Below are 15,307 nucleotides of genomic sequence, written 5' to 3'. Positions count from 1 at the left end.
ATAGACTTTTAAATGTTAGGTGGGGGGGAAGTAATGTACAAAAACATTTTCAGCACTTTTAACGTTCTGTATCACCTAAGTATTTAAAAATATTTTAAAAACAAGTAGCATCAACCTAAAATTCCAATTTCCTGAAATGCCCTTTATGTTTTGCATGTGGCTAATAATTCTAAACATGGATTCAGTAACACATCCTGGGCTTGTTGAGCAAAAGAGCCTGTATTACTTAATCACCTCTTTGTCACAATTAAATCAGGTGTAATTTTCTTATTACTCAATAAGAACGAGCATGTGAGGTAAAATAGATATATAAAAGCAAAACCCAAAAAATCTCTTCAAACCCAAACATGTCTTTTTCATCCTATGTTGAAAACAATTAGGAGGGAAGGAGGGATAAATGGAGGAGGAATAGAAGAGTTGTGTCAGGGCTGTTTGTTTTTGAAGAGTGAGGGTAGGAATAGATGCTTGCCTAAAGCCGTTAACATGTTAATATTTTAAAACTGAATCTTTGTCCAAACTTAAATTTTATACTTTACCCAAGCACAAGAAGCTATAGTATTCATAAAATAATGTGCCTTTTAAATGTTCTGAGAAAAAACTTAATAGATATTAAGTATCTTCTTATTTGTGTTTATTTTTTTAAAAATCACACTTTCTTTACCTTCTTCGCTTGCTGAACTTGAATATAGCATTAATTTAAATGTTCATGCTGCTATTTGTTTAATCCTAGGAAATGAAAGCATAATGGTCAGCCCACAGCGTGGAGTGCGACACTTGTGATTTGACCCATACACACTACTGCTATACAGTATTTAAAACTATAAGGTATAGTGGTCTGAATTCAGCAAATTATTTGCCCTTGCTCAGTTATGAAGAGCATAACATTTTGTCCATGTTTTTTTTACTCCCTATGTTAATCCTGTTGTGTTCAGTACTTCAGTCCTAAAATCTACTTTCCAATTGGTTTAAACAGAACTTACTTTAAACAAAATGTGCTTGTAGAGTTTCTGAGTAAAGCTACACCAGTAAAAACATATATATTTTTATTTTGTGTGTGTGCATGTACACATAACCGCAGGAATACTTTGCAGCAATATAAATACCAGCTTATATGCAGTTCACCTTTCATCTGCATTTTTTAATGTATTTACACATTTTCCAATTTGTACATACAAGTTTTAAGTCAGTTGTGTGCTGACCAAACTACCTATTAATGTAAGTATAACTTTGACAGTTAAAACTGTGATGGCATTGTTTGAATCTTTCTCAGAATCTAGCCAGTAAAACCACTAATTTAACTGGTAAGTTGTTTTTAAAGCATCCATTATATTGTTTTAAATTGCACTATCACCTCAGGAGGCTTTGGGCAAATGCCACTTAACTAGGAGCACCAGTGGATGAAATAGTTGTTTTCCAAGTACTGCTTCTATTATGATAATGCTAGCATTTAATTGTTAATTTCAGCCTGAGATGTACTGTAAACATGATGCAAAAGAGTGTTTTTTACATAAAACCCCTAGATTAAATATTCTAAGTAAATATTACAGCACAGGAATTTTTTTTAGCATGGTGGGTAAACACACCTTCAGTTTGAGAGGCCCAAGGTTTACATTTAAGAGCTAATTTATAAAGTTATTCATTGGAATATAGTTAAGTGCTACTTTCAGCTTATATACAAATATAATTTATTATTATAGGTTTTTTGAAAATTCACATTTAATATAATAATGCTGTACTAATCAGAGGGAAAGATAGTAAACTTTAAAGTTTAGATTTAATGTAATTTACATGTAATGTACTGATTTTCTTTGCAGTATCTCAATAAAGATTTGGAATTTTGCTGTAAATGGTTTGTTTCTGGCAGTAGGGATATTTGAAAGTAGTCTTTCCCCTCATCCACACACACACCAAAAAGCACAAAAAACATGAAATATGAGCCTATATTTGAATAGAAATCAAAAGTTTATACTGGTTCATATTTTTGTCAATACTCCTAGGTTGCATTTCCCCTTTTTATTCATGCTTGTTCTTCTATTAGAAAACATCTTTAATTCCCTATCATGCATGTAAACTATAAAGCTATTTCAGAATGACTGTTATCACCAGTTAAAAATTATCCATAGAAAAGGGAGGAAAGCAGTTTTGTTAAATATAAAAGCAACTTGCTATACATGAAACAGATCTCTAGTCAATATCAATTATGTGTCTGGTTTGGGCAGAATCATGTTACTTTTTTTATTTAAGGAGTTTTCTCCTCAAATGGGGGCTACTACCTCCCAATCTCAAAAACACACCCAAGAATATGTTAATTAATTGTATTGTGTCTATGAATGGAGTAGCCAAATGCAACCATTAAAAAAAAAAATCTAACAATGTGTGACGTTTCCTGTTACAGGACACACTTTTTTTTTAATATTGATATTACAAACGTAAGGGTACAGACGATCCACGTACTAATTTTAAACCATTAAAAACCACCTACTAAATACAGAGAAAAGCTAACATGACCGCATAGGCGGGGAGTATCTTGGGAAGCTTAACATTCCGAGCGAATTAAGGGCACAAGCCTCGGATCACTTTTTGTCAGTCTCACTGTGGCACTTCAGAGTCGGAATGTGATTTTTTTACATCGTGCTACTCTCATTTTTTTAAAAAAATTACCCATTTGGCAAGAAAGAAGATGGGAAAATGTTTCTATTTCGGAAACAAGAAAAGTAGTATGAAACACTGAGGAAAAACCAGACATGCTATTTATCCTGTTCCTTCAGCTGTATTTTTTCTTCTGTAATACAGATTTGATTTTAAAATCCCTGTATACGTATTGCCTTATATAAATTATGTGTGCATCTGAAGGCCTTCTCACATATATATATATTTCAATATTATTCTAATTATTTGTTATTAAGGATCCGTGATCATTAAAGATTACAACCACCAATATTTTTAACTATGGTGATGTCTCAAAATATGGGAATTTTAAATTCTGAAATTATTTTCAAAGTGAGGTTTGCCTTATTCTCCTGCATTGGCATTTACTATCTAAAGGCTCCAAAGACAGCAAGTTTTACAAAGAAAAGGAATAAACACAAACGTATTTCAACCCTGTCTCCAGGAAAGCTACCAACAGTTTTCTGCTCCATGGTGTCCAGAAATACAGCCCTGTTGAGTGCTTTACTGAAGTTCAGAACTTCAATAAATTCCATTTCCCCCCAGAGAACATGGAAATACAATATTTAGAAATTATTCTAATCTGCCTTTTAAAATTCCCTCAAGTTGCATGAAACAACACTACTGTATTGCTAAGAAGCTATTTTACCAGAAAAATGGTTTCAAGTCTTTATAGATAGATAGATAGATAGATAGATAGATAGATAGATAGATAGATAGATAGAAAGTAAGTAGACACGCTTACCTCCCCCCATCTAACAAGGCTGGTCGAGTAAACAGTACCCCAGGCGCAACATTTAAAAACAATGTATTATAGACACTTGTTGGATTTTTTTTTTAAAGACAAGGTTAAGCAGTTTATTTTCCTTCAAGTAATTAAAATGACCAAAATCAACTCAAATTAACTGAATTGTTTTTAAGGACAAATGCGTTTAGTTTTTGTTTTTACTTTTTAAAGAGAAACACTTCAGAAGGAACAGGCCTTTCGTTTTAAGAACTTTTATTTTTGCCAGCCTCTGAAAGGAACAAGACACGGTTTTTCCAACTTCAGCAACATTTTTTTTTTTAAAAAGAACCCGCTCTTTTCCGAACCCACTCTCCCTTTAGCTCCCTCTTCGTAAAATCTAATTATTTCAGCATTTAGTGTTTTTCCTCCTCGAGTTGTTTCCTGCCCCTTTCCCCCCCTCCCCTTCCCTCTCGAAAAGTCCTGTTCTAAAAATTCACCGCTGAACAGATGTTTCCCTTTGTATCAGGCGAGCTTTTTCTCCCTGGTGGGGTCTTTTACCTTCGGTGAGCTATAAAGCCCAGTGAATAAAACAGCAGCACTAGAGGAAAACAAGGAAAAAGAAGAAATAAAAAAAGTCCTCCCTACTTATGGACCAGATAAAACTGCTGCTGGAAACCGGGAGGGAAGAGCATCGCAAACTCGAACCCAACAATAAAATAAAATAGTGCTTGGGGAAGCTCAACCCAAAAAGCAGAAGCTCGTCCCTTTTTCCTTCACAGGTGCGGCGAGAAAACAAGGGGAGCCTTCGCGCGAAGAAGGGCTGCAGCGGCGGCTTCCCTACGAGCAATGGGGGGAAAGGAGCCGCGGCTCCCCTTCCTCTCCCCTCACGGAGGCCGGCCTACCCCGCTCGCTGCTGCCCCGGCCCGCCTGCTGCAACCGAGCACCTTCCCTCCAACTGCACTTCCTGCCTGAATGAGGCCTCAGCTCCTCGGCGGCAGCTGCTACCGCCTTTCGCAGCTTCCCCTCCCGCCGCCGCCGGCAGCCCCTTTCCTTCCCCCCTCCGCCCCCCAGATCTCGTCAGGCGGCCTCCCAGCTCCCCCTGCGCTCTCTCGGCGTCCCTCGCGGCTTCTTTCGTGGGGCCCAGCCCCTTCTGCTCCTGTGGCTACAGGCGGGCAGGCGAGCAGGCCGGCCTGTGGTTAGTAGGCCCGGCTGCGAGCCTGGCTGGGCTGCTTCTTCCCTCAGGAGGAGCAGCTCCTTCTCTGAGCCCTCCTGCCAGCCAGGCTTAGTCCTTGCACAAGCAGGCCTCTCAATTGACTCTCGTTTTGTAAGCGACACCCACAAATTCATTATTTCACCTGCTCGCCCTCAACCTCTTTCATCAACGCAAAAAGGGCTTCGAGGAAGGGGAGAGGGTGGGGGTTATTGGGTTTGGCTGCCCGCCAAGCTCCTCTCCCCTCTTCCCTTACACGAGGGTCCCGGGTTCCAATCAGGACGACCTTGCAAAGGCGCCGTGCAAAAAACCCTTTTGCTGCCACTGCCTTGCCAGCTGGCCCCTGTCCTGCTCCCTCGTCCTTCTTCGCAGCTGCAGCGCTGCCTAGAGGAAAAGCGGGGGCTCTGCGCTCTCCTCCAATGCAGCAGCAGCAGCACATGCTGCTTTTTCTGGGGAGGGCTTCTGTGCCCTAACCAAAAAGGCAAACTTCTTCTTTTAAGCAGCCTTTGCAGCGGTTGGTTGCAGGAGAAAAGAAGGGAGGGGGAGGGGATAGATCATCAATCAAAGCAGGACAAGTGCTGACCACAGACCTTTCTCAATTTCTTCCAACCCTGGTAAAACTACTCTTAGGAAAGCTTGGATCCACAACCGATAGAGTGGAGCTCTACTGTCCTCTCATATATGCGCTTACTCGGAAGGAAGTCCCAATGAAAGGGAATTAAGCCGATGCACTTTGCAAAACTGGCTTCAATCCAAGAACTTCGGTTTAACGTCTTCATGACTTGAACTCTTTGCCACCTTGGCTCAAACTGTCACGCTCCTATTGCCCTGCAAACGCTGCCTTTTTTGTTCGCTGAGTCTTTCTACAATTCTCAATAGTTTTACCACAAGACAGCAGATTCACAAGATGCTAACCTCTAAAGAAAACAAAAAGCATTCCTCTTGTTTTTAACAAATCAACCTAATACAACTAAGAGCCACCTAGACAGGCCCTTTAAAATAAACAAAATGCATCTTTCCTTCAACTTCCTTACCTATAATTTAACCATGAGTGGAATTGTGTTACATTTTGGCTTTCTTTTAGTTTATTTGCTATATTTTGGAGTGTGGGAGGATGCTTTGCAATTATTTTATTGTAAAGAAAACCTTTTCCTGCTTTGATATTTTCTCACATAAACATAAAACTACTTCCCACTTTTTTAATAAAAAAAGAGTATTTTTAAATTATTGCACTATGAGGAAGTGTCTCTTTTCAATCTGCTGTTGATTGGTGTGTTTTTGTTACAAATAAAATACGTTTCCCTTATTTTCTTTTTAAATGAGCTGGTTTATATTCCGACAACTAAAATCTATTTGTAACCAATCCACTGCTCATTGTAAGCATGGCCCAACCATGGGATACAGAAATCCAGATATGCTAATTAGGGGAAATTATAGGCACTTAACTGGCAACTCGATTTACAGCCCAGTTAAAATTGGGTTCTTTCATGTTCACTTGCAAGTAAAGCCGACTAAGTTTGTGGGACTTACTCTCAGGAAAACCTGCATACAATTGCAGCCGATCACACAATATCAGCTACTGGTTTCTAAAACACGTTTAACTGGCAATAGGTCACTGCTTCTGTTGTGCTTGCCTTCTAAATAAGTGTCAGGATTGCAACCCCAGAAGCACACTCAACAGTCTGTTTATTCCAGAATAATCCAAAGAGATTGATCCAGAATAAATTGATTATGGATGGCAATTTAACATCTCAAATAGTAAAGTTAAGAAATGCAAGTCATGTCATGGAACTCACTTCTAAATAACGCATGTAGCATAAGAGGATTAATCAATTTAATCAAAATACTTGGCATTAATTGGTATCTGGATCGAAATTATCAGGTGCCTAACTGGGATGCTGTGTGTAAAAGAGAGAGCAAGGGAAAAAGGTTTAAATCCACTTAAATAATTAAAATACCACTGTATCTTGTTTTTCCACATTTTGACAACCATGTTAACTGTGGGAAAATGATTGCTTGTACATGAGAGCATGAGCAAAGTTCTTATTGTTATAGGGTGATTTCATAGCTAGAAGCATCCTTGGAACATGAACAGCGCGTGGACAGCTCGTGATGTCCTATATGATTGGCTAACGTGGCATGGCCTGATGCTCGCATGGTCTAGTGCGAAGGTTCTTATCTGCTTGCTAGAACAAATTGCTTGGCTTGTACTTTGTATCTTTCTGATTTCACACAATAAAAGCTGTGCTGCATTAGCCCTAGGAGCAGCCATATTTCGGAACCTACAATGGTGTGAGACTGATTTTTCTTTGGATGCCGAGCTGCAACTCGACAATTGGTGCCCCGTGTGACTGCCTTCGGACTTCACGTTGTTTTTCATTGTTCAGCACTCACCAACACGTCGTTCATCCACGTTGTGGATCCCTGGTGAGTGCTCCCGTGTGATTTCTTTCGGACTTCATGCTGTTTTACAACGTTCAGCCTCACCTCGCCCGGCAGGGCTGCAGACGCGTCGTTCATCCACGTAGTGGATCCCCGGTGAGAGCTCCCGTGTGAATGTGATTCTGGATCAGCACTTATCTCCGCCCGGACAGGGCAAAAGGCGCCTCCCTCATCCTCCTAAGGATCCCTCGGTAAGTGCTCCCTGCTCTTTCTTGCAACTCTTGCAATCATGGGAAAATCTCTCTCTGCACCACAGAAAAAATTTTTTAAAGACCTTAAATTCCTTTTGGCCAGTAACAACCTTGCTGTTCGGAAAGCTGACCTTAAGTCCCTTATAAAAGCCCTGGACACCCACTGCCCGTGGTTTCCCCAGGATGGAAATTGGGGGTTAGACGATTGGAAAAAAATTGGACACTTCTTTCAAAATCATCCGCAGATTGATGTAAAGGTTTTACATGCCTGGGGTAACGTCTACAAAGCTATGTCGTGCTTAACTCCTTCAAACATTCTTCTGGCTGCTGCACCAGCTTCCTCAGACGCCCCCCCGGTTCCCGCTTTGCCTGCCTCAAACCTTCCTCCTAAACCTCCGGACATTCTCTCTTCGCCTCATCCTGTCACTCCCCTGCATTCTTCAAATTCTGCAGCACCCCCCGCTCTTCCACCTCCTCTGCCCAAGGCATCTGGCACCGTTTCCACCCCACTTCAAGAATCTCTTCGCGCCGCTGCTCCGTTGCTAGCTTTTGATTCTACAACTCCTAATCTTTTTCCTGTGATTGCTCCTGCCGCGCCAGGGGGAGGCCCAGCCCGGCACGAACAGTTTGATTTGAGATTCATAAAAGAACTGTATTCCTCTGTCCAGAACAATGGCTTGCAATCTCCTTACACCCTGGGTTTGTTAGGCACTATTTTTCAACAAAATTTGATACCAGAGGATGTTAAGCTGTTGGCCCGCACTGTAATGCAGCCTCATCAAATGATTTTGTTTATACAAGCTTGGCACTGGGCCTGCCAACGTCGTGTTGATGGGATTCGGAATAATCTTAATAATGTTGCATTGGCTAATCATCAGGCTGCTTTGGCTGCTGCCGCTGCTGGTGCCGCCCCACCCCCAGCCCCCGTCATGTTAACCCAAGCTGATGTCCTCGATGGGTTAACGGGAGGAGGCAACTTTCTTACTGTTGCCCAACAGCTAACTCTCGATCCTCAATATTGGGAGGCCACTACGGCTGCTGCTCAGGAGGCCTTGGCTTCTGTCCCTGATGACAAAACTGAGCGCGATGGCCGATGGGGGAGCGTTAGACAAGGTCCTACAGAGCCTTATGGACAATTTGTCGATCGCTTGTATAACACCCTTAAACGGCAAGTTCAGGACGTAGCAGCCCAAGAAGTGATTGTCCGCCAGCTTGCGTTTGATAATGCGAATGAGGACTGTAAGCAAGCACTACGCCCTTTGATGGCAACTCCCAATGTAGCCATTGCAGATATGCTTAAAGCCTGCCAATCGGTGGGGACTGAGATACATAAAGCTCGCTTGCTAGCCGCAGCTCTATCCTCCACTGTGTCCAAAAATCCTGCAAAGGATAAAACCTGCTATGGATGTGGCAAAGTGGGCCATTTTCGTGCACAGTGCAGATCTAATACAGAGCAATGTCGTCCTAGCAAAAAATGCCCCATTTGCAAAAAAGGTTTCCACTGGGCCAATCAGTGTCGCTCCGCCACGCCTCAGCAGAACCAGCAAAATCAGCCGACGGGAAACCGGCAGTCGGGCCCACCCCGGGCCCAGGCTCAACAATAGGGGATCCAGTGCATTCTCCAGCCATCCCACCTCCGGCTTTACCTCGCCTCCTTTTAATTCAGGACTTATACCTGCCAGTCCCCTTTGTACCACACCAAGCCAGGGTGTCGATAGGGGCTGGTTTTTCTTCTTCAGCACAATGCCTTGTTTTTCCACTGTCAGAGGTTTTGCAGCAAGGGATCCACCTTGTTCCAGATGTTTTACATGGATTACATCAAAATGACCCCTATGTGACTGTATTTTCTGATCGCGAGGCGCGTTTGCAATCAGGTTCTCCTATAGCAAAACTTATATGCGTCCCGAAGCCAACCCAGGACCATGACCCCCTCATTGCTGCTACCTTCCCAGTCACAGAGAAGCGTCCAAAGATCCACATGACCCTTGGGGGTCGCACGATTGAAGGGGTCTTGGACACGGGGGCAGACTGTTCTGTGATCGCTATCAAGGATTGGCCCTCTGCCTGGCCACTTGAGCCAGCTTCTTCTGTCATTGGCGTTGGTGGCGCTGCAGCTGCCCAGCGCAGCAGGAACCCTATTTTGATTCAAGGCTCACAAGGCTTTGAAATGACTATCTTACCACTGGTTCTAGACATTCCCGTCTCCCTTTGGGGGCGAGACCTGCTTGCTGCAGCGGAAACTACTATTTCTACAAATTTATGCTAAGGGCTGCCCCTGCCATGCCCCGGACTGCGCTTTCTCTCTGCTGGACCACAGACACCCCCGTATGGGTGGATCAGTGGCCTTTGCCTAGACAGAAGCTTGCAGTGGCAGCCCAGTTAATTGCGGAACAACTTGAACTGGGGCATATTGAACCTTCTACCAGCCCATGGAATACGCCTATTTTTGTCATCAGAAAAAAGACATCTGGAAAATACCGTCTGTTGCACGATCTACGAAGGGTTAACAACCAATTGCACCCTATGGGGACCTTGCAACCTGGCATTCTAAATCCCAACATGTTGCCACAAGACCATCAGCTTGCAGTCATCGATCTCAAGGACTGTTTTTTCTCTATCCCTTTGGCACCACAAGACAGACAGCGTTTTGCATTCACTTTGCCAGTCCTGAACAACTCCAAGCCAACCCAGCGCTTTCAATGGTCGGTTCTCCCACAAGGTATGAAAAATTCTCCGACCTTATGCCAGTATTATGTGGATAAGGCGCTTCAACCATTCCGTGAGCGCCACCTAGCGGTCATCTGTTGTCATTACATGGATGATATTTTAATTTCATCATCACACATCCCTGACACTCTTCTCGAGGACCTAATCCATACTCTGATGCAAGCAGGATTGACAGTGGCTAAAGAAAAAATCCAGCGGACTTTACCTATTACGTACCTGGGACACAAACTGACAGCATCTGCAGCCATTCCAGTTATGCCTCAACTACAGTTTCCTGGTCATCTTAGACTGGTGGATTTACAACAAATCCTTGGACAGCTGAATTGGATAAAGAGTTATTTGGACCTGCCCACCTCTACTTTGTCTCCACTATTTTCTGCCCTTAAAGGACATAAGGATCCAGCAGACAAGATCACAGTCACCTCTGCAATGAAAGAGGCTCTAACCACTGTGAACAACCATCTCCGCAGGTGTATGGTGGACAGGATTCCTTCTCTTTCCATGGCACAATTATCACTTGCAGTATTTGCCACCCCGCTCCTTCCAACAGCTATATTGTACACCACAGGCCAAAAGCCTGGGACTGTGTCTATTGTGGAGTGGCTTCATTTGCCTCATACTCCTCCACGGAACGTGTATGCTACACCCAACAGCGTCATGGACCTTGTTGCTAAGGGCCGACATCGAGCCCTTGCCCTCTCTGGAATGGACTTACAGTCAGTGTACCTGCCCTTTTCACAGGAAGAATTTCAGCATCTGATGATGACAGCCGTTTCTACCCAAATAGCTTTTGCTGATTTCTTGGGACATATCTTTCATACTCCTCCTAAAGACCCTCGTTTGTCTTTCCTTACAGGGCTACGTTATGTCTTGCAAACTGCTTTGTCCCCCTTACCCTTACCCTCCGCCCTTACTGTGTTCACTGATGGTAACAAATCCAGAGGGGTGGTGGTGTGGGAAGAGGAGGGGGGATGGAAAAGTTTGTATACTACTGAGCAGACCTCAGCACAACGTGCTGAATTGGCAGCTGTAATTTTGGCATTTCAACAGTTTGCTAATATCCCTTTCAATCTCATTGTGGATTCTCAGTATGTATATAATCTTTTGAATGTCTTACCATTGTCTTATATCACTCCTGCTATTGACAAAAATTTGTTTACATTGTTTTCCACTTTGCAGAACTTGGTACAAGCTAGAACTTGTCAGTTTTATGTTGCCCATCTCAGATCTCACACTGGCCACCCTGGGTATTTGGCAGAAGGTAATGCCCGGGCAGACCATGCTTTGAAAACTGGTATTTTTTCATTGTTTTCCGACCCATTTGAAAGTCATTCTGTATTTCATCAAAATGCTAAAGTTCTGGCAAAATCTTTTTCCTTGCCCATTTCTCAAGCTCGAGACATTGTGTCACAGTGTGCAGTATGCGCTAAATCTCCCACAGTCATTCCTTTTGATGCAGTTAACCCTAGAGGCCTGCATCCTCTGGCAATTTGGCAAATGGATGTCACCCACACGCCTTCTTTGGCTCCATTTTCTAGGGTACATCTCACTGTGGACACTGCCTCTGCTTTTATCTGGGCCACTCCTCTCAAAGGAGAGACCACTCGTCATGTTATTCAACATTTAATGCGCTGTTTTGCTGTTATGGGAAAACCCCATACCTTAAAAACTGACAATGGCCCTGCGTACACTTCTCAGGCCTTTTCTGATTTTTGTTCTTTGTGGGATATAAGGTTGACTCATGGCATTCCTTTCAATTCTACAGGGCAGGCGATAGTCGAGCGTTCTCATTTGACCTTTAAGACCCTTCTCAACAAGCAATTGGGAGGTCGATCGCCTGCTGTATCTGAAATACCTAATGCTGTACATCAAGTATTGTTTACTCTAAATCATCTCTTGTATCCCCACAATAAGGATTTTACGCCTGCTGAACTCCATTTCCGGAAGGAGGAAGTATTGCAACGCCCTTTAGTGTCTTACAGGTTGCTTCCAGATCCACAGTGGAAGGGTCCAACTTCCTTGATTTCCTGGGGTCGCGGGTTTGCGGCAATTGACGTAGACGGAGTTCCCCGATGGGTTCCAGCCCGCTGCGTTCGACCTTGGCGCTCTTCTGTTGCCTCGTCTTCGCCCGAGGAGACACCAGCACCTTGAAACCGTATTTTACGCTGTTTGCCGGTGATGACCTCTCACCTGACCTCAACCCACATTGCAGTTGGAGACATCGCCATATTGATGTGCCCTGGATTACGTCACCTTCCACAGCGGTTCCAGTGTTTCCTGGCACGTTGAAAGGCCATCTTCAACCCTATCGCGTTGGCCCCCCTTCCCCCTGGGAAGCCACCGTTTCTACCACTTATCGTTACAGTTTTGCCGCCTCTTGTCTGGGAAATGAACCTGGCTTTGAAGGATGCCCTCGTCAGACCGGCATCGCTTGGGTTTTGCCCCCCAATAGCGACCATCCCATCTGTGTCACCACGTTTCGTTGGGTTTGGATTTTTGGCTCCGCAATGCACGGAACAGTACATAAGGCCTATTTACAGCAAATGGGCTCCTGTATCTGCAGAAATGGCTGTGTGGCTTCTCCTGGTTTGTGGTTTTTACATGCCAATAATCGAGCCACGAAATATCACGCAGGTTGCTCGGAAACAGCTATTGGAATAATTTACCATTCTCACCCTTATTGCCCCCCCGAGCAACCAATATGGCATCGTCCTGAGTGGCCCCACAATTCCACTTCACACGGATGGAGCCTCTCCGTGAACTTTGTAAAACGCCGCTTTCGTCGTGCTGCTTTTTTGCAGAAGGCCAGGAGGCCTGAACTTTATCATCAGATTTGGACTAACAATACTTACGTTAGAGACATTAATCATTTTGCTTCTATGCTTAACCTTTCTGATTGTTGGATGTGTATGCATATCCCTCCTCAATCAAAAAGATCTGGCATTTTATTACATGGTATTCCTATAAATGCTTCATATAAGATTAGCAATAATATGAAGGACAATCGCATAAGTTTACCTCCTGTATCTCTATCGCTTGTAGAATTAGCTCCTTATTGTTTTCATTTTAATCACAATAGCAAAAAATTTTTAGGTCATTATCCATATTGTAATTGGACACATGAATACATTAATGGATCTTCTTGTTTTCTTAATGTTACAACCATGAGTGGCAGACCAAAGGTTTTAATTAATAATGTCACAACTTACATGACCTATGAACAACAAGCTGCGTGTAGAGACTTTTATGTTTGGTTCGAATGGATGAGAAAGAGCAGCAGAACTACATGTTTGCTTCAATCTGATTTATGGTTACTTTGTGGCACACGTGCCTACAAAGAAATCCCCTCTGCCTTTTCTGGTACCTGCACGTTAGGTATAGTAGTACCCTTGGTATATAAAATAGATAAGCTCCCAGCGGTCCGTTTGCGTAACAGAAGGGAAGTACTATCACCTATTTCTCAATATACAGGGACGGCCATCTCTAGGTCCCTTCTGCCTTCTTTAGGTGCAGCCATGAATTACCGTGATTTGCATAAATTGGCAAACTGGACAGAAAATTTGTTTAATTCCACCATTTTGGCTTTAAAAATGATTAACAAAGAAATATCAGAAATAAGAAATGTAGTTCTTCAACATCATTATGCTTTAGATGTGATCCTTGCTTCTAAAGGTGGAATTTGTGCCTTAATTTATTCTCATTGCTGCATGTATATAACTGATCAATCGACCAATATCTCTGCTACTATTAATCATATGGAACAAATGATAGCCCATAATCCTTTAAATCCACCTGAAGGTTTTGATCCATGGGAGTGGTTGTCTTCTTGGTTACCCAATGGAGTGTGGTTAAGAAAAGTATTATTGATTGTAATTGCATGTATTGTTGGTTTTATTATGGTGTGTTGTTGCATTCAATGCATACCCTCTTTGATTTCCCAATGCACTGCATGGTGGTACCGACCACGGCCCACCACAGGGGTTACAAGAGGAATTTATGTTGCAAGGTGTAGACGCTTCGGCAAGGAAGTGTACGATTTGGACTAATGGTCCCTCTTTTCCTCTAATAATATAAACAAGAAAAGGGGATATGTGGGAAAATGATTGCTTGTACATGAGAGCATGAGCAAAGTTCTTATTGTTATAGGGTGATTTCATAGCTAGAAGCATCCTTGGAACATGAACAGCGCGTGGACAGCTCGTGATGTCCTATATGATTGGCTAACGTGGCATGGCCTGATGCTCGCATGGTCTAGTGCGAAGGTTCTTATCTGCTTGCTAGAACAAATTGCTTGGCTTGTACTTTGTATCTTTCTGATTTCACACAATAAAAGCTGTGCTGCATTAGCCCTAGGAGCAGCCATATTTCGGAACCTACAATGGTGTGAGACTGATTTTTCTTTGGATGCCGAGCTGCAACTCGACAGTTAACAGTGTCAGAATTTTATTTTTTAAAATATTTATTTTACTCAAGACCTGACAAGACCCTTTTAACAGCCCGATGCCAAAACCTGTTCCAATTGAGTATTTGGCGAATAGGCGCATTTTGCCTGGGATAGAAAACACTTGTCCGTCATATTCAACAGGCAACAAGCAGCTCCAAATCCCCCTTCCGCCCGGTGGACAAGCGTCTCTCTCAAAACCTTTAGCGGGATTTGACAATTCATGGAGCTTCAGTCTTTTATTACCATTTAAGGGTGGCGCGGGGAGAGAATCTTTTTGTTCCCTTCTACATGATTTGTTTGTATCGATTATGTCGCCAGCAAGAATCTCCCAAGAAAGCCTTGTGCAATGCCTTGACACTCATTTGCCTAACACGGCCATGCTTTCAAACGAAAACCAGCCTCGTAAAGATCTCTTCTTTAATATGCAGTACAATCCCGCCTCGCTGTTCGGATGGATTCCTGTCCTCCCTGCAACCTTCCGCTCGTATGCAGTAGGTCACCGTTTGGGTCGCCACTTTCTACGTCTTGCTGCTTTTGGGGAAAGCTGCGATTTGGGAGGCTGTCCCCAGAAGCACCTCTTCCCTCCCCCTCCTCCGTCTCAGAGCCCTCCGGAAGCTCGGCCCACGCCTGCTCCTAGCCTGCACTTTGTTCTCGCAGTGATCTCGCAGGTTGGGAAGGCTTCAACAAAAACAAAAAGCAGGCAGCGATCTGAAGATATTGCAGATGGCCGGGGCTGTCTGCTGCACGTGCATCTGAACGCTACCGGTTCTGGGCCACGCTGCAAGCTCTGCAGATCCGCAAGCAAGGCCGAGAAAAACACTTCCCTCTCGGCTGCAGCTTTAGCTTAAGTTCTAAAGCTCTTCGTTAAAAGAACTTGTTTCTTTCCAGCCTTCCAAGGA

The 15,307-nt window shown here is 43.4% G+C and overlaps 3 long non-coding RNA genes across 3 annotated transcripts; 1 reads left to right on the top strand and 2 right to left on the bottom strand.

Moving 5' to 3' along the window:
- Positions 1-649: 649 nt before the first annotated feature.
- Positions 650-3,730, top strand: LOC309353668. Its single transcript, XR_014161991.1, has 2 exons — positions 650-3,333; positions 3,368-3,730. It is a non-coding gene; the product is annotated as an uncharacterized lncRNA (long non-coding RNA).
- On the bottom strand, positions 3,651-5,754 carry LOC309353667. Its single transcript, XR_014161990.1, has 2 exons — positions 5,195-5,754; positions 3,651-3,992 (listed from the first exon to the last, which is right to left on the bottom strand). It is a non-coding gene; the product is annotated as an uncharacterized lncRNA (long non-coding RNA).
- A 2,700-nt stretch (positions 5,755-8,454) lies between these two features.
- LOC309353380 lies at positions 8,455-14,391 on the bottom strand. The gene is made up of 2 exons (XR_014161761.1): positions 12,218-14,391; positions 8,455-10,405 (listed from the first exon to the last, which is right to left on the bottom strand). It is a non-coding gene; the product is annotated as an uncharacterized lncRNA (long non-coding RNA).
- Between the last annotated feature and the right edge of the window lie 916 nt (positions 14,392-15,307).

Source organism: Podarcis melisellensis, assembly GCF_964234715.1.
Source record: "Podarcis melisellensis genome assembly, chromosome: 12".
NCBI classification, from domain to species: Eukaryota; Metazoa; Chordata; class Lepidosauria; order Squamata; family Lacertidae; genus Podarcis; species Podarcis melisellensis.
The sequence above is the reverse complement of the archived record's forward strand: the minus strand, read 5'-3'. Positions and strand labels throughout refer to the sequence as shown.